This window comes from Lactuca sativa, chromosome 9, assembly GCF_002870075.4.
Source record: "Lactuca sativa cultivar Salinas chromosome 9, Lsat_Salinas_v11, whole genome shotgun sequence".
In the NCBI taxonomy this organism is placed as follows: domain Eukaryota; kingdom Viridiplantae; phylum Streptophyta; class Magnoliopsida; order Asterales; family Asteraceae; genus Lactuca; species Lactuca sativa.
Genome location: NC_056631.2, coordinates 94,489,026 through 94,509,496, shown reverse-complemented (window position 1 = coordinate 94,509,496; position 20,471 = coordinate 94,489,026).

Genomic DNA, 20,471 nt, shown 5'->3' with positions numbered 1-20,471 from the left:
AATTGAGGTTTACAACGTATCGTGCTAGCATTATTTTGTTTCTGTGCCATTCCAATTGAGTTAATTATGTATGTGAGTTCTATGAGTTCTCATTTGAATGCATAAAGACAAAGCGCCTTGATCGATGCAAAGTACATTGATATGTAAGGATAAGTTGCTAAACTACTTGGAACCGAGACATGTGAGTTGTTATTTGTTGGTCGGTTGCACATCGATAATAAGTAAACACACCAGTAACTTGGTGTTATAAAACTTATTGTTGTGTGTGATTCGATCAGTGAATGCAAGCAAGCATATGAGTCAAAGTTTATCCATTCCTTTTACCCAAAGTGGGATAAAAGTGATATATATGGGCCCCTCGATGATTTAGTGATGACACCTAAGTGCTTGGCCAAGCCGAGACTAAGTTGATGAGTTCAATTGTAGCCTGTTGTCAGTCGTCATAAATCGGAAGTCAAGAAACAGTATAGATAGAATGATCAAAATTCATGTCTTGTGTCTATATGATATCTTGAGAATGGAGAAATATATGATCCCTTATCTAAGGAACACGCTATCTGATAAGATCAGAGTTGACAGTGGCTTTTGAAAGCTACAATTGCTGATCAGGTTTTGAAGTTATACAGAAAATAGTTATTAGACTTATCCAAGTGGGAGACTGTTGGATTAGTGTCTAAGTTCATAACTATTTTGGTATGTACTTGACCCGATTATGAGCATGGTCCTTTTGGGTTGCGTTTACCATAGCAATATGTAGGATGAATTAAGGATAGAAAGGTTTAATTATGATTTATTAATATATTATAAGAATAATATATTAAAGGAGAAATCATAATGTTTAATTAATATTAGTCAAGAATTAATTATGAATTAATTTTGTGGCTAAAAGAGATTAATTAAACTTAAGGGACTTATTGTGTAATTATAAGATAATTACATAGATGGACTTATGGACTCCATAGAAGGTGGAGTGGACGAATTCTCTGGGGGAAACCCATTAGAAGTCATCCAAGGCTTCTAAAGAAGGAGTGAATGGGCTGCATAGGGCTTAAGCAGTCAAATTAGGGTTTCCTAGTTAGATAACCCTAATTGCCTACGTATATAAGGAGCCCTTAGGCACCAAAAACGTGGCCAACTCTTGGATTAGGGTTTCTAGCCGTTTTTGGTGCCTCTCCTCTCTTCTCTCCTTCATCCAATTGCTTATTGGTGTTTGTGACTCCATTAGAGGTGCAACACTTGAAGCACTAAGCTTTCTAAAGCCAATCAAAGCAAGGATTAGACTGTTATTTCTATATAACAATCAAGGTAAATCTAAACCCTAGTTTATATGTTAATTTGATGATTTGTATGCTAGATCTAGGGTTTATAGCTTTGGATATCCAATTTCATGTTCATTAGACAAACTAGATCCAAAAGCTATTAGGGTTTGCATCTACACCATAGGAATGATGTTTTGCTCAAAACCCATCAATTACATGTCACACCCCCAAACCAGAACGGTGGAATCGTTCGAGGGCAGATGACTTCATGTAGTATCGAAACAATTGAATACATAGTAAAGAAAGCAATACAACCATCACATACATAATTTAAAAGTTTACATTGTTGAAAGGTACTTGTTTGAAAAGAAAATTACAATATGATGTTTAAAATGAAATTAAACTAACATCGCAACGTCCCTTCTTCAAAAGTTGCAGTTTACCTGTATTACTGAATCCCTGAGAAATACAAGTGGTTTTGAAAGAGTAGGTCAGCATTTAAGCTGGTGAGTTCATAAGTATTTAGTGACAATGTTTATATGAAAAAGAATGAAAGTGGTTTGTTCATGTTAAATGTTCCAAGAAAATCCCATATTTTCTACTATAGTAGATGGTAGTTTGATTGTTCCAAAACTGTAATTGCAATAGTGCTATTCATGCCTAAAATAGTAGTTTTATGTGTAAATCGTTAAGGCATTTGAAAAACCTCGTAAATCAATGTGTTTTTAATACTCCATGTGAGTCTTATAACCATACTATTAGACCAGGATGCCTATATCAATGTTCTTCAAGCGTTGGAAAGTTATGACATTTGTCACCCCAGGCCTGCCAGCCTAGTTGTAGCTAACAACTTAGGTGCGAGATTGTCCATCCCGTATAGATCTATACACAATTATCATGGTCCCCCTACAAGGGATTATGGTACATAATACAGGACTTAAAATGCATACTCGAAAGTACGTGAAATGTCTCACAAAATTTAGTATAAACCAAATTTACGTATGAAAAGGTCCATTTGTTCTTGTATATGAGAATATCTCTTTGATGTAGTGTTCTTAGTATGTAAATGTTCGTGATTTCCTCGTACTATACCTATTATAGTTTTTCAAAATATGTTTCGTTCGTATAGAAAACCCTAGTGTAATGCTCACTCATTATGTAAAGTATAACACGTAAAGTGACTTGACTGATCACATATACCTAATGTAAAAATGGAGCATTTGATTTGTACATATATATATATATATATATATATATATATATATATATATATATATATATATATATATATATAAACACGTTTTATTTCCGCAAGACAAGGTGTTATTGAAAATATATATTTCATACGGGAATACTCATGTAGTAGTTTATGAATCACATATGATTACTTAGATAAAAAGTTTATATAGTGAATCGTTAAGTTATACACGATAATAACCACGTGTTTTACTTGCATTTCCCCCCCCCCCCCCCCTAATATTGTATAAAAAGCATTTGTCAAACATTTAAAAGTGTAGTTTATAAGGGTATGAACTCACATGAAAGATCGAAGAAGGCGAGATGAAAACCGAGCAGAACTTTGACTCGAGAAAGCAGATTTTCTCGGGATTCTCGGGAGCACAAACGACCTTCGGGGCTTGAGTATGTAAACCGGGGCTTCGGGATATCACGTGCACGGAAAACGAGGCAAAAACGCAAGAAAGATGAGAGGAAATGAGCATTTTCCCCGGAACCCTCGCATCCCTTTTATAGGGGCTGGGACCCACCTCGGTACGCTGGGCGTACGCGGTTATGCTGGGTGTACGCGTGCGTCATGCGTGACCGCATCCTTGACTGCCTCGGAGCTCGGATGGGACGGGGCATAGCCTTGCATAGGGGGCGACGTGGACGATCCGAGGCCTAGTCCTCGAGTACCCTAGGTGTACGCTATTATGCTGGGCGTAACTCGGATTGGCCCGGTGACTCCCCCTTCAGATAATACTGAAATTTGATTTAAGTTTATATTTTTATTATTTAGTAAACTTCAAAAATTCTTATCTTCTTCATACGAACTCCGTTTTCGACGTTCTTTATATCCACGCGTAGGTGAGACTACGCTCTACAACTTTCGTTTAGACTCCGTCGGCAAAATTTGAGATTATTTTTATTATTTATTTAGGTCAGGGTAAGAAAAGTTCATTAGAAATCCATAACTTCTTTATCCGATGTCTGTTTTTGTCAGACTTTTTACCGTTGAAAAACCATTGTCAAGACCTTCGATTCTCATTTAGGTCATTCCGGCCAAAAGTCGCTCGATCTCTGTTTCGAGTTTTTAGCTGTCTATCGCTATACCGAACTTGGAAAAATCATAACTTCCTCATACGAAGTCCGATTTGGACGTTCTTTTTATGTACGATCACGGTTTAATGATATCTATATAGTAGGTAATCAAATAGAGACTTTTGTACATTTTTATTTTCAAAGTTAATTTCATTATTTTCAAAAGTGGTTACAATACTTGGCTTTTTAAGTCATTACATAGAATCGAAATATCGGGATGTCACATCATCCCCCATTAGAGGGAATTTCGTACCGAAATTTAATGTAAACAAAACACTTGTGGATTAGGGAAAAAGATGTAGGTACTTGTGTTTCATCTGATCTTCGCGTTCCCAGGTGTATTCAGGTCCTCGCTTTGCATTCCAGCGGACCTTCACGATGGGTATGCGACTTTGTTTTGTTCTTTTAATTTCCCTATCCATGATTTCAATTGGTTCTTCTATAAAGTGGAGACTCTCGTTGATTTCGATTTCGTCTAGAGGGACGACGAGGGTCTCATCGGACAAACATTTCTTCAAGTTTGACACATGAAAGGTAGGGTGTACGTTATTGAGTTCCTACGGTAGACGAAGTTTGTAGGCTACCGGGCCGATTCTTCCAAGGATCTCGAATGGTCCGATATACCTCGGGTTTAGTTTCCCACGTTTTTCGAAACGTATTAACCCCTTCCAGGGTGAGACCTTAAAGAGCACTCGGTCCCCTACCTGAATTCCAAAGGTTTTCGTCTTTTGTCTGCATAACTCTTTTGTCTGTCTCTTGAAGCTTTTAGTCGTTCCCGAATTTGTACAATCTTCTTGGTTGTCTCTCTTATGATTTCTAGGCCAGTGAGAGTGCTGTCGGGTACTTGTCCCTTGGCTAGTTGTGTGTCACCTACTTCAGTCCAGCACAGTGGTGATCTGCACTTCCGTCCGTAGAGGGCTTCAAATGGAGCAACTTTAATGCTGGAGTGATATCTATTGTTGTATGAAAATTCGACTAGTGGTAAATGGGTATCCCACGCTTTACCAAAATCGATTACACAAGCTCTTAGCATATCTTCCAAGGTTTGTATGGTCCTCTCACTTTGACCGTCCGTTTGTGGATGGTAAGGAGTACTCATGTCGAGCCTCGTTCCTAGAGATTTTTGTAACGATTTCCAGAACCACGAGGTGAACCTACTATCTCTGTCGGAGATAATGGATATTGGTACACCATGTAGTCGCACAATCTCTCGGATGTAGGTTCGAGCTAGCTTCTCCATCTTGTCGGTTTCTCTTATTGGCAGGAAGTGTGTGGATTTTGTTAACCTATCAACGATTACCTAAATGGTATCTAGTCCACCTGCTGTCTTGGGTAATTTGGTTATGAAGTCCATCGTTATCCGTTCCCACTTCCACTCGGGTATTCCGGGTTGTTGCAGCAATCCTGATGGCTTCTGGTACTATACCTTGACCTTAGCACAAGTCAAACACTTGCTCACATAGGTAGCAATCTCTGCTTTCATGTTCGGCCACCAATACAGTTTCTTGAGGTCCAGATACATCTTGTCTGAACCTGGATGCACGGAGTATCGAGTCTTTTGAGCCTCGTTCATGACTACGTCTCTGAATCCACCAAACTTCGGTGTCCATATCCGATCCATGAAGTAATGGACTCCGTCACCCTTAACTTCAAGATTTTTGTCCATTCCTCTTAGGGCTTCACCTGCCACATTCTTTGTTTTCAAGGCCTCTCTCTGAGCTTCCTTGATTTGTGTGGACATATGTGAATGGATCGTCATGGTTAAGGATTTCACTCGGCGACCTAAGTATTCTTTTCGACTAAGAGCATCAGCTACTACATTCACTTTTCCCGGGTGATAGCGAATCTCGCATTCGTAGTCATTCAGTAGTTCAACCCATCGTCTCTGCCTCATGTTGAGTTGTTTTTGGTTGAGAATGTGCTGAAGGCTCTTATGATCGGTGAAGATCGTGCATTTCGTGCCATAAAGATAGTTTCTCCAGATCTTTAGCACGAAAACGACTGCTCCTAGTTCAAGATCGTGGGTAGTGTAGTTGACCTCGTGCGCCTTGAGTTGTCTTGAGGCGTAGGCGATGACCTTTCATCGTTGCATTAGAACACACCCAAGACCTTGGTTAGATGCATCACAGTAGACCACGAAGTCTTTTGTTCCTTCTGGCAAGGACAATATAGGAGCGCTGCATAGTGCTTGGTTTAGGGTTTGGAAAGCAGCGTCTTGTTTTTCTTCCTAATTGAAAGTTACACCCTTCTGTGTCAGGGCGGTGAGTGGTTTCGCAATCTTCGAGAAGTTCTGTATAAACCTTTGGTAGTAGCCAGAAAAGCCCAAGAATTGTCGAATTTCTGTTGGGGTTCTTGGAGCTAACCAATTCTCGATTGCTTTGATTTTGGAAGGGTCCATGTGTATTCTGTCTTTGGTAACCACGTGACCTAGGAAATCTACCTTCCGAATCCAAAATTCGCACTTGGAGAATTTCGTGTATAACTTCTCTTTTATCAGCGTTTCCAAGACTTGTCGGAGGTGTTGACTGTGATCCTCTTTAGTCTTCGAATAGATGAGTATGTCATCTATGAATACGATCACAAACCTGTCTAGAAACGAACGACACACCCGGTTCATTAAGTCCATGAACACCGCTGGTGCATTTGTTAATCCAAAGGGCATCACTACAAACTCGTAGTGACCATAACGAGTTCGAAAAGTTGTTTTGGGAACATATCCTTCCAAGACTCGTAGTTGGTGATACCCAGACCTTAAGTCGATCTTTGAGAAATAACTCGCTCCCTGGAGCTGGTCAAATAGGTCGTTGATGCGTGGTAAGGGATATCAGTTCTTGATAGTGAGCTTGTTAAGTTCTCGGTAGTCGATGCACATACGGAAAGATCCATCCTTCTTCTTTAAGAACAAGACTGGTGCTCCCCAAGGTGAGAAGCTCGGCCTGATGAATCCTTTGTTGAGTAGTTCGTTTAGTTGGCTGGATAACTCCTGCATCTCTGCCAGTGCTAGACGATATGGCGACTTAGCTACTGGTGTAGCTCCGGGAATTAAGTCGATTCTGAACTCGACTTGACGTTCTGGTGGAACTCCGGGAAGATCTTCAGGGAAAATATCGGCAAAGTTGCAGACCTCTGGAATGTCTTTGATGTTCTTCGTTTCTTTTTCCTTATTTACCACGTGGGCTAAGAAGGCATGGTACTCCTTACGTAGGTATTTCTGGGCTTTGACACAAGAGATGATTTGTAAATTGGTACTGGGTTTGTCACCATAAATGACAAGAGTTTCGCCGTTTGGCAAATTTAGGCGAACGACCCTTTCGTGACAAAGTATATCAGCATGGTGTAGGCTTAACCAATCCATACCGATGATGAAATCAAAGCTCTTTATAGTGATCGACATTAGATTGATTTGAAATGAATGTTCATTTAGAGTTAGTGTGCAACCTATGTACATATCATTCGTGCTTTCTATTCTACCGTTTGTCATTTCTACTGTGAATATCTTATTGAGTGTTTTAGGGTTCTGTTTTAGTATGTGCTTGAATTAATGACTCACGAAGCTCCTCTCCGCACCACAATAAAAGAGTATGCATGCATAAGCGTTATTGAGGAGAAACGTACCCGTAACCACCGTGGGATCAACTATTGCTTCATTCTGCCCTATTGCCAGCACTCGCCCCGTGCCGCCCGCATTCCTTGTTTTAGGGCAGTCTCTCTTATAGTGTCCAGCCTCACCGCATCCATAACATGCCTGGCCTACACCGACTCCTTGGACTTGGGTGATTGGTTGCGCTGGTGCTCTAAAGAAACGGGCAGTGTCTTTCTTGTTGCAGTTGTTGCAATGCATCTCCCGCCAATTTCCGTTGTGATGGAAATTGCATTTGATGCATTTCGGCAGGTTTTCAGCATATGGCTTTGCTGGTGTAGTGGTAATTGGTGCAGCAGTGTGGCCAGTAGCGGCATGGACTGCCACGATCTGTTGTTTCTTGGAAGGTTCCTGTGAGGGTTGACTCTTCCTTTTTTTCCAGAACCTCTTGTTGTTGTTGTTGGTATTGTCGTTGTTGTTGTTGCTTCCTCTGGGTTGTTCCGGTGCGGTAGTTGCGAAGTTTTGGCAGACCCCATGGTCTACGAGAGCTTGTGCCAACTGTTTGGCGCTATTGAAGGTGATTGGTTTGGAAGCTAGAACACTTCCTCGAATCTGGGGTGACAATCCCCAGATGTACCTTTCCATCTTCTTGCTCTCTAGAGCAACTATTCCTGGGCAAAGGATTTCCAAATCACTGAACCTGTTGGTATAGGTCGTGATATCTGAGCCTACCATGGTAAGGCCCCAAAGTTCCTGTTTTAGCTTTTGCAATTCGCCCCGTGGACAGTACTCCTGTAGTAAGATTTGTTTTAGGTTCTCCCAGCCCATAGAGTTAGCCACTACTAGCGTTGGTGACTTGACATGGCCATTCCACCATGTCAGAGCTCTCTCAGAGAAAGTACAGGCAACGATCTTCATTTTGTTCCCTTCCGGACAAGAACAAATCTCGAAAACTACTTTAGTTTTCTCTATCCACTGTGATAGAGCCATTATCCCTCCGTTCCTATTAAAAGTAATGGGTTTGCTATTCATGAAATCCTTGTATGTACAATCCCCTGAACGACCTGGGCGTTGGCCATTCGTAGAACTATTCACTCCCCCACCAGAACCATTGTTACTCATTTGGGCAATTGTCGTTGTTACTGCAGCCGTTACAGCAGCTATCAGTGTGGCATTTTCTGTTTTTGGAGGTGGTGGTGGTGGTGGAGATATCGTTCCCGGCCTGGGTCTTAGGTTTGGACGAGGAGGCGTCACGCTGCCAAGAAGTAAAAATAAAAGATTATAAGTTTTGGCGGTTGAGAGTTAAATGATAACGAGTTAACTATCATTAATAGTTCAAGAACTTGGTTTTACCAACGCAGGGCTTTGAGTTTGATTTACCAATGGAGTTTAAAAAATAAATAAATAAACAAACTCATGAACTCGTATGAAATGCACATAATTAACACACAAAGAGGTATGCCCTATATATATTAGACATATGGTTGCGTTACATCCGAAGTTAGAAAATTTTTGACCTTTCTAAAGGTCTCTGATTAAAGGAAGTTAAAGAAGGTAAGACTTTTAGCCGATGGTCCTATTCTATATCAAAATTTGGGATTCGGCAAGCACTACTTGCGATGCAGGTTGCGCTTGGAGCTTGACTCCACGTCTGATTGCTTTGCTTCCATAAGACGCCTATCGAAGGCGGCTTGCTGTTCCCTCATCTCTGCGAGGGCTGCAATCATTTGTGCTTGAAATGTGTCGGCGTAGAGGTGGGTGTCATCCTGCAACCTATCCAGTCAGTGGATGTCGGAAGTGTGAATCTGTACTTCCACGTTGACTTCATGAGTCTGACTTCCACGTTGACTTCACGAGTCTGGTTAGCTTGAACCCCGGATTGACAGGACTGGTTGGCTAGCCTGCCCACCATGACTGGGAGTGCTCGATCGGCTGAACCTCCGCCGCGGACATCGTAGAAGTCCCGACACATACTGTCACACCCCCAAACCAAGGATGGCGGAAACATACGGGGGTGGAGGACTTCATGTAGTATCACAACAACGAGTATAATAGTGCTCAAAGTAAATACAACCATCATAAATATTATTGAAAAAAAGTTACACCAATGTATATGTTTACATGTTTCAAATCAATTACATTATGATGACAAATGAACTGTTTGACGATTCAACATCCCATCCTCAAAATGCTGTTGGTTTTCCTGTTTCACTGATTTCCTGAGAATACAAGTTGTTTGAAAAAGTGTCAACACAAAGGTTGGTGAGTTCATAAGAGATTTCGTTAGAGAAGTAAATCGTTTTCCTTGTAAAAGCGATAGAGTATGTATCCAGAAAATCCAATATTTTCTTTATAAAAGTTATGTGGTCCTAAATCCCAGGACCGAGAAATAACAAGTATTTGCCATACTTAAAGATATAAAAGTGGTTTTAAATCGGCATAAAACCCTTTTTGATTTGAAGGAAAGTCCCGTAACAAATGATGTGTAGTCTTAAATACCAAGACCGAAAGTGTACAGTAATATTCGTACTTATTGATATAAAAAGTGATTTTAAATCGACATAAAACCCCTTTTGATTTATAAAAATTCCCGTAAACTTTATGTATTGTTAGCTCCCTATGTGAGTCGCTATAACCATACTATGACTAGAGGTAACCAGCACAACGTCTTTCAGACGCCCTGATCCTATGACTCTTGTCACCCGCAGACCTGCCGGTCCGGCAGTAGCTACCAGCGAGGTGTGGGATGTCAACCCCAATATAGATCTATACATAATTCTCACGCTCTCCCTACAAGAGATTTTGGTTATAACTTACAGGAATTTGGATCCCGTACTCGGACGTACGGGGAGAGAATGTCTCACAACCTGAGTTAACAAGTTTACATGTGGTGTGCGTGAGTGTAGAACCTTTTTGTATAAATGTACCCTTTTTGTATGAGTGTGTTCTGTGATGTATCATAAACTATACCTATTATAGTTTATCAAAACAAGGGTAAAAGTGGTAATGTACATGAACTATACTTAACATAGTTTATTCAAATGTTTGTATGTAATAGATGTACTTTGATTATAACACATTGTTATTTCTATGCTTTGTCTAGAAAAGTCCATTTGTTAACTGATGTATGTCTACATACTAAGACAAAATGTCATCTATTTGTAAGAATATATTTTCACATAAAGATATACACCTTGCTCAACATGTTACAAGGTGAAATGAAATTGATAGCATTTTTCTGTTGTTAACCTTTTGATTTGCTGTTCTTAGAAAATTTATAGAAAAATCATCAAAGGTCCAAATCAAAATCCAAAAATTCTGAGAGTTTGGAAAATGAGTCTAGTTTCTCCATTATTTTTCTCATGATTTTTAATGACCTCTAACTTGTGTGAACAAATCCATAATCATAGACTGGTCCGGATTGATGTTTGAAATGATAGGCAGTTTTGTAATAATCACCATAATTTATAGAAAAAACGTATGGAGACGTGCAAGTAGTCATTTTAAAGGGAAGAACTTGAACTATTTGAACCTAATACAGTTTTGAAAACTAAAATTTTTAAGTTGTCCAAAACAGTCCGTGAATGGAGTCCAACTTTTCCGATGAAGGCTGTTAGAAAAGTTTAGTTATGTTCTTGGTGTTTTAACTTGTATTCCCCACCTAAAAACTTGAGAATACATGAAAATGTAGGGGTATGAGCTCACCTTATGTGATTTCAGTAGATGGATGATGAAGAAAAGAAGTGTTTAACTCAAGAACACTTTGGGAGATTGCTTGAAGATTCAAAGATCTAACACCAATATGATGGAGTTTGTGTAAGATATCTATGATTTGAGCAGAAGGAAGTGAAATAATCATATGGAGGATGTTAATAATTACCAAAGGTAGAAGAAAAGCTTGAAGTATAGCCTTGAATCTCGAATTTTAGAGAGAGAAAATGAGAGAAAATGAAGTTTGTTCTTGATGGATGAATGAGAGGAAATGGAAGAAATGTGAGGAGAGATGAGGGTTTTCTAACCCTTGACCAAGTGTGTGGTTGAAAAATGGTGGGAAAAGTACCATTAAATGACTAGTTATGGGATGATGGTGAATAGTGACATGGAGTGGGTATGGGAGTGGTTTCTTGTGTCATAGAATAAAGAAAAGTCAACACTCAACCTTTGTACTTCACCCGCTCTTCATGGATAAGGTTTTATCCCCAAAAACGTGGGTAATTAGTAAATATGGGGTCTTATATGTTAAAATAAAGTTTTGGGTGAAAATCTCTCGTTAAAACAATTAAAAACGGGCCTAAAACACAAAACTAGTCGAAAACCGGGTGAAAAAGAGCTTCCTGCGAGGCCTCTCGGTCCTAGGCCGAGGTTCGGTCCTAAGGGACCTTCGGTTCCTGAGAGGGTTCGGTCCGAGATGGTGCATTTTGCTTTTGACAAGTTTTCTTCTGATGCCATCGCTTCTGATGCCTTCGCTTCTGAAAAGTTCGCTTCTGACAAGTTCGCTTCTGATGCCTTCACTTCTGATGCCTTCGCTTCTGACAAGTTCGCTTCTGACAAGTTCGGTTCCTAAGAGGGGTTTCGGGTCCTTAAGAGGGTTCGGCTCCTTAAGAGGGGTTTCGGGTCCTTAAGTCTATTTTATCCATTTTTACCCCGTTTTAAGCGGTTTTTGACCTGGTTAAGGGTCGGGATGGCCCGAAAGACTACAAAAAGTTTAAGGAACTTTTGAGAGAGATTTGGGAGAAATTTCACATTCTTAGAGAGATTTGGGAGAGATTTGACATACTTGGAGAAATTTCTCATACAAAGAGAGATTTGGGAGAGATTTCACATACAAAGAGAGATTTGAGAGAGATTTCACATTCTTGGAGAGATTTCTCATACAAAGAGAGATTTGGGAGAGATTTCACATTCTTGGAGAGATTTGGGAGAGATTTGACATACTTGGAGAGATTTCTCATACAAAGAGAGATTTGGGAGAGATTTCACATTCTTGGAGAGATTTGGGAGAGGTTTGACATACTTGGAGAGATTTCTCATACTTAGAGAGATTTGGGAGAGATTTCTCATACTTAGAGAGATTTGGGAGATATTTCTCATACTTAGAGAGATTTGGGAGATATTTCTCATAGTTAGATAGATTTAGGAGAGATTCTAGATAAAGAGAGATAGAGTGAAAACGATTGAGAGAGGTTTCGTGTGTGACATTTGTGAGTGTTTGGCTCCGCAACGCAAGGTCCGTAAGCCCCGTTAAGCCATGTTCAAGGACCTTACACACTCCCGATGAGTATGCAATATTGTTTTATGGGTTTGGTTGATAATTAACGCATTTTTAGATTAATGAAATCTAGATATACGAACTTTTCAATTGATGATTTCTCATTAGCATATCGAGTTGTATAGAAATAACACAACGTAAACCCTAGTACACAAGGGTTAATTAAGTCGATCGGTTTGACTTGTTGACTTTAGTTGACTTTGACTTGATTGGAATTTGACGGTTGTCACACATACCGTAGGGAGGACGTATCCCTTGTTGCTGGCTCCAATGGTGGAGGTGACTTCTCCAAACGGGAGTCGGTCCCTGGAAGTTTCTCCTAATAGTAGGAGGTTGAGCGGCTGGAGGGTCGACTACTTCTGGTTCTGAGTCTATCCCAGAGTCATCCCCTCCTTCCAACTCGATAGGTTCTTCATCCTCTTCGGGATCTTCTTCGATCCATCCCCCGTTACCTTGGTTGGGGTAGTAGGGGTCGCCGGGGTGATGAAATCCAGCCATTGAGTCTATATGTGAATAGGGTTATAGGAATTTAATAAAATTATGAAACATGTAAAACTAAACATGTCGATTAAACTATTGCATGCACCAAATACTCCTATAGTATTTTAAATCTGTATGTTTGATACTAGCGTTTATTTTGGAAAGTTTTGACTTGTTGCTCACTACGACCATTCCTCGACACATGTTAGTCCAATCTTGGATATATATAGTTGAGTAGGCTATATTCGTCCCAAATCTGATTACATATGTCGAGGCCTAATCGTAGTGTCCCACTTGTCTTAATACTTCTTATATAGTTCTAACCATGAAAATATATTGTTGTAAGCATGTATTTGTACTTTTATGACCCAAAAGGATCTAAATTAAATGAAACGAGATTTTCGGTGTAAAAATGTTTTGTCAGAGAGTTTTAGTCCCTTATGCATTTATAGTTTGTATATCTTATATGGTTCGATATACTTAATTCACTATAAACAATGCTCTGATACCAATTTGTCACACCCCCAAACCAGAACGGCAGAATCGTTCGAGGGCGGATGACTTCATGTAGTATCGAAACAATAGAATACATAGTAAAGAAAGCAATACAACCATCACATATATAATTTAAAAGTTTACATTTTTGAAAGGTACTTGTTTCAAAAGAAAATTACTATATGATGTTTAAAATGAAATTAAACTAACGCTGCAGCGTCCCTTCTTCAAAAGTTGCAGTTTACCTGTATTACTGAATCCATGAGAAATACAAGTGGTTTTGAAAGAGTAGGTCAGCATTTAAGCTGGTGAGTTCATAAGTATTTAGTGACAATGTTTATATGAAAAAGAATGAAAATGGTTTGTTCATGTTAAATGTTCCAAGAAAATCCCATATTTTCTACTATAGTAGATGGTAGTTTGATTATTCCAAAACTGTAATTGCAATAGTGCTATTCATGCCTTAAATAGTAGTTTTATGTGTAAATCGTTAAGGCATTTGAAAAACTCCGTAAATCAATGTGTTTTTAATACTCCATGTGCATCTTATAACCATACTATTAGACCAGGATGCCTATATCAACGTTCTTCAAGCGTTGGAAAGTTATGACGTTTGTCACCCCAGGCCTGCCGGCCTAGTTGTAGCTAACAACTTAGGTGCGGGATTGTCAATCTCGTATAGATCTATACACAAGTACCACGCTCCCCCTACAAGTGATTATGGTATATAATATAGGACTTAAAATGCATACTCGAAAGTACATGAAATGTCTCACAAAATTTAGTATAAAACAAATTTACGTATGAAAAGGTCCATTTGTTCTTGTATATGAGAATATCTCTTTGATGTAGTGTTCTTAGTATGTAAATGTTCGCGATTTCCTCGTACTATACCTATTATACTTTTTCAAAATATGTTTCGTTCGTATAGCAAACCCTAGTGTAATGCTCACTCATTATGTAAAGTATAACACATAAAGTGACTTGACTGATCACATATACCTAATGTAAAAATGGAGCATTTGATTTGTATATATATATATATATATATATATATATATATATATATATATATATATATATATATATATATATATATATATATATATATATATATATATATATATATAAACACGTTTTATTTACACAAGACAAGGTGTTATTGAAAATATATATTTCATACAAGAATACTCATGTAGTAGTTTATGAATCACATATGATTACTTAGATAAAAAGTTTATATAGTGAATCGTTAAGTTATACACGATAATAACCGCGTGTTTTACTTGCATTCCCCCCCCCCCCCCCCCCTAATATCGTATAAAAAGCATTTATCAAACATTTAAAAGCGTAGTTTATAGGGGTATGAAATCACTTGAAAGATCGAAGAAGGCGAGATGAAAACCGAGCAGAACTTTGACTCAAGAAAGCGGATTTTCTCGGGATTCTCGGGAATCTCGGGAGCACAAACGACCTTTGGGGCTTGAGTATGGAAACCGGGGCTTCGGGATATCACGTGCAGGGAAAATGAGGCAAAAACGCAAGAAAGATGAGAGGAAATGAGCATTTTCCCCGGAACCCTCGCATCCCTTTTATAGGGGCTAGGAACCGCCTCGGTACGCTGGGCGTACGCAGTTATGCTGGGCGTACGCGTGTGTCATGCGTGACCGCATCCTCAATTGCCTCGGAGCTCGGATGGGACGAGGCATAGCCTCACATAGGGGGCGATGTGGACGATCCGAGGCCTAGTCCTTGAGTACGTTGGGCGTACGCTGTTACGTTGGGCGTAACTCGGATTGGCCCTGTGACTCCCCCTTCAGATAATACCGAAATTTGATTTAAATTTATATTTTTATTAGTTAGTAAACTTCAAATATTCTTATCTTCTTCATACGAACTCCGTTTTCGACGTTCTTTATATCCATGCGTAGGTGGGACTACGCTCTACCACTTTCGTTTAGACTCCGTCGGCAAATTTTGAAATTATTTTTATTACCTATTTATTAAAAGGTCAGGGTAAGAAAAGTTCGTTAGAAATCCATAACTTCTTTATCCGATGTCTGTTTTTTGCCAGACTTTTTACCGTTGAAAAACCATTGTCAAGACCGTCGATTCTCATTTAGGTCATTCCAGCTAAAAGTCGCTCGATCTTTGTTTCGAGTTTTTAGCTGTCTATCGCTATACCGAACTTGGATAAATCATAACTTCCTCATACGAAGTCAGATTTGGACATTCTTTTTATGTACGATCACTGTTTAATGAGATTTACATAGTAGGTAACCAAATAGAGACTTTTGTACATTTTTATTTTCAAAGTTAATTTCATTATTTTCAAAAGTGGTTACAATACTTGGCTTTTTAAGTCATTACATAGAATCGATATATCGGGATGTCACATTACATCATAGCAGGTAGCATTTCTGAATACAAGCTGCTCAATCTTAATGAAGGTTGCTATCTTTTTGTTGATTTCCTCGATTGTCTTCTTCTTAAAACTTTCGACTAAAGTCGATATATATATAGAACAAGGTTCGTAGATCCTATCGAATCACTTATGTGAACCTACATTAGTCAGTCTTGATGACCACTAGGGTCTAAACTAAAATCATCCTCTTACATCACCGAAACGAAGGTAATGACAGACTTGGAAAAATGAACTCATCACTAGCACCATAGTAACCTTTAGACTTTTTCTGATCCAAGTGTGAGACCTATGATTTGCATACTATAGACCTCTAGTACATTTCACACCTACTCATACTATTCCTAAGAGTTGCCTCACAATCCCAAGTTACCATATGAGAAAAAGAATCACATGACAACTTATAACATACAATAATATAACATAATTAGGAATTTTATAACATCTAAAAACGATTACAATACTATTCAAATTTCACCATACTTTATGCCTCTTTCATCAAGCTACACAATACTATTTATATAAGGTGAATACTCCATATTTTGAATTCCAGATAAGGAGCTTCCTACTCTTGGTTTCCTGGAGCGACATCTACTTCATCTTCCGCTGTTTCAAGTATCATCTAGAATGATCGTGCTTTTGGTTTTGGTTATGCGGTTGTCTATCCAAATCCTTTCTTCTTTGGGTAGGCCTTCATTATGTTCCCTTCTTCTCTACACTCAATACATACCTTATTAGTGTACTTGCATTCATCAGAATAATGACCAGGATTTCCACACTGGTAGTTGGTCACTTCTTCTTTGTATTGCTCAAAATTCTTCCTTATGCATTTTCACACCATTTGGCTTCGTTGTTACTCCCAGACTTAGTGTCGTTGGGGTGAGGCTTTGAAAATCTAATTTTCTTATCGGATCGGAAGATCCTTTAAAATTTCTCTTTTCCCCAGTTTCAGCTCTCTCCAGACCCTTTTCCCTTATTTGGGTCTCTACATTCCTAGCCGCCTAGATGGCTACTTTCAGAATGGTTGCTGGCTTCACCATTGGACCAAAATCTCCTAGTAGTCCATTAGAAAACTTATGTACTTTGGAAAGTTCTGTAGAAGCTCATATGCTCAATGAAAACTGCAGCATACTCACTGACACTCATCTTTCCTTTCTTCAGATTTTGGAATTCATTTTTTTTACTTCCAGAAGATCTATTTTTGAGCAATATTGAACTTTCAACTACATAAGGAAGTTTTTCCATGAAACCTTCTGTGACAACCGATATTTCAACTCTTTGTAATGACCTAAAAGGTCAAGTAGTGTAACCACTTTTGAGTTAATGAAATTAACTTTGATAATAAAATGTCCAAAAAGTTTCTATTTAACAACCTACTATGTTTAATGCCATTAAACCGGGATCGTACGTAAAAAGAATGCCCAAATCCGGCTTCGTATATTGAAGTTAAGATTTTTCAAAGTTCGGCTTAGCAACAGACAGCTAAAAACTCGAATCGGAGATCGAGCGACTTTTGGCCGGAATGACCTAAACGAGAATCGAAGGTCTCGACAATGGTATTTCAGCGATAAAAAGTCTGGCAAAAACCGATGTCAGATAAAGAAGTGATGAATTTTTAAAGAAATTTCTTAATCACGACATTTTATAAATAAATAATAAAAATAATTTCGAAATTTGCCAACGGAGTCTAAACGAAAGTTGTAGAGCGTAGTCTCACCTACGCGTGGATATAAAGACCATTGAAAACGGAATTCGTATGAACAAGATATGAATTTTAGAAGTTTATTAATTAAATTAAATATATATTTAATTATAAATCGTTGGTATTATCCAAAGAGGAGTCATCAGATAGGGCCGAGTTACGCCCTGTGTAAGCTCGTACGCCCTGCGTACTCAAGGCCTAGGCCTCGAATCGTCCACGTCCCGGTCTATGCGAAGCTACCCGTTGTCCCATCCAAAGTCCGAGGCAGTCGAGGACTCGGTCATGCATAACGTACGCGTACGCCCCGTGTACCGAGGCGGTTCCCAGCCCCTATAAAAGGGATGCGAGGGTTCCGAAGAAAGGGCTCCATTCCTCTCATTTCTTTTGCGTTCTTGCCTCGTTTTCCGTACCCGTGCTAACCCGAAGCCCCGGTCATTTTGCTCAAGTCCCGAAGGTCGTTTTTACTCCCGAGAATCCCGAGAAAAATCCGTTTCCAGAGAAGAAATTCTGCCCGGTTTTCCATCTCGATTTCCGCACACTTTCAAGTGAGTTCATACCCTTATAATTCACACTTTTAAATGTTTTATAAATACTTTTATATGCTTTTAAGGGGGGAATACAAGTAAAACACACGATTATTATCGTGTGTTATATATATAAAGTTTCATTATACATTTTATCAACGGAAATCATATGTGATTTATAACTATTATAGGGAAACTTTTGAATGCAAAATATATCACGATAACATCATATTCTTGGAAATGACAACCCGCACCCTGACTGTTAGCTACAGTCCACCATTTGGGGTGACAAACGTCAGAACATTCCAACGCCTGAAGAACGCTGTGTATAGGCATTTCTAGTCAATAGCATGGTTATAAAACTCACATGGAGTATTGAACACACATTGATTTACGGGGTTTTTCAGAAGTATTGGAAATTTTATACTTACATGCATTTTTAGAATCAAACATTAGTCTTGAGAGAAGGCTACTTTTATACTAGTAGAAAATATAGGATTTTCTAGAAACAAACAAACAAAGACAAAACATTTCATTTCATACAAACAATGTCATTTAATACTTATGAAACTCACCAGCTTAAATGTTGATCTACTCTTTCAAAATAACTTGTATGTCCCAGGGATTCAGTAATTACAGGTAACAATATGCTTTTGAAGAAGGGACGCTGCGGCGCCAGTTTAATTTCATATTTTGACATCATATTGTAATTGGTTTTGAACATGTAACTTTTGACAAATGTAAACTTTCAATTATATATATGATGGTTGTATTGCTTTCTTTACTATGTATTCATTTGTTACGTTACCACATGAAGTCATCCGCCCCCGAACGTTTCCGCCGTTCCGGTTTGGGGATGTGACAGATTGGTATCAGAGCAATGTTTATAGTGAACTAAGTATATCGAACCACATAAGATATACAAACTATAAATGCTTAAGGGACTAATACTCTCTGACAAAACAATTTTCTTTTGTTTTTACGCTTGAGCTGCATTACATTTAACTTAAATTTTTAGTTCATTTAAGTACAAATACATGCATACAACAAATTAATTTCATGATATCTAACTATACAACAAGTATTTAGATAAGTTGACACTACGATTAAGACTCGATATATGTAATCGGATTTGGGACAAATATAGCGTGATCAACTATATTTGCCCGAGATCAGACCAATGTATATCGAGGAATGCTCGTAGTAAGCAACAAGTCAAAACTTACCAAAAACATCACGAGGATCAAACACAAAAATTTAAATACTATAGGAGTATTTTCTACATAAACTAGTTTAACTTACATGTTTAATCTTGCATGCTTCAACTTTATTCAATTCTTATGACCCTATTTCTCGTACAGTCAAATGGCTGGATTTCACCACCCCGGCGACCCCTACTTTCCCAACCAAGGCAACGGAGGATGGGTCGAAGATGATCCCGAGGAGGACGAGGAACCCATAGAAGTAGATGATGACTCCAATACCGACTCAGAGCCGGAAGTGATCAACCCACCACCCATACAACCTCCCGTCTTCGTAAGGAACTTTCAAGGACCGACTCCCTTCTGGGGAAGTCACCTCCACCAATGGAGCCAACAACAAAACCTACGCCCTCCCTACGGCATGTGTCGGGACTTCTACGATGTCCGCGGCGGAGGTTCGGTTGATCGGGCACTCCCAGTAATGGTGGGCAAACTAGCCAATTAGTCCTATCAATCCGGAGTTCAAGCTAGCCGGATTCGGGATGTCAACGTGGAAGTACAGGTTCACACTTCCGACATACGTAGGCTGGACAAAATGCAAGACAATGCTCAACTCCAAACCGAGGCATTCCAAGCGCAAATGATTGCAGGCCTCGCCGAATTGAGGGAACAACAAGCCGCCTTGGATAGGCGTCTAATGGAGTCAAAGAAATCGGATGCGGAGTCAAGCTCCAAGCGCAACATACGTCGCAAGTAGTGCTTGTCAAAATCTCAAATTTTGTTATAAGTTAGGACCTCGGCTAAAAGTCTTTAAATTTCTTGAACTTTGTAACCGGAGACCCTTATAGGGGTCAAATTTTCATGATCGTTGTATCAACTATTATATTAATATAAGTGGCACTATTATTACTACGTTGAGTATTAAAGTCATCGAGAAACCAAAGGCTTGTTTCATATTTTCAGTCTTATAAATAACTTTCATTCTTCTATTTTAAGACACATACATTTTCTATTCTATGGAATTCTTATCTTTATCTTTTCAACCTATAGTTGAAGGATGCCTCCGCGTAGGAACCCGAGACGAAAAAACGGTGGGGAAACACCTATACCACCACCACCTCCACCTCCCCAATTTGATGTTGTCATGTTCCAAGCATTAGTCACAGCAGCTGTGGCGGCTGCCATGTCGCAAATCAATACCCTTATTTCCACAGGTTCA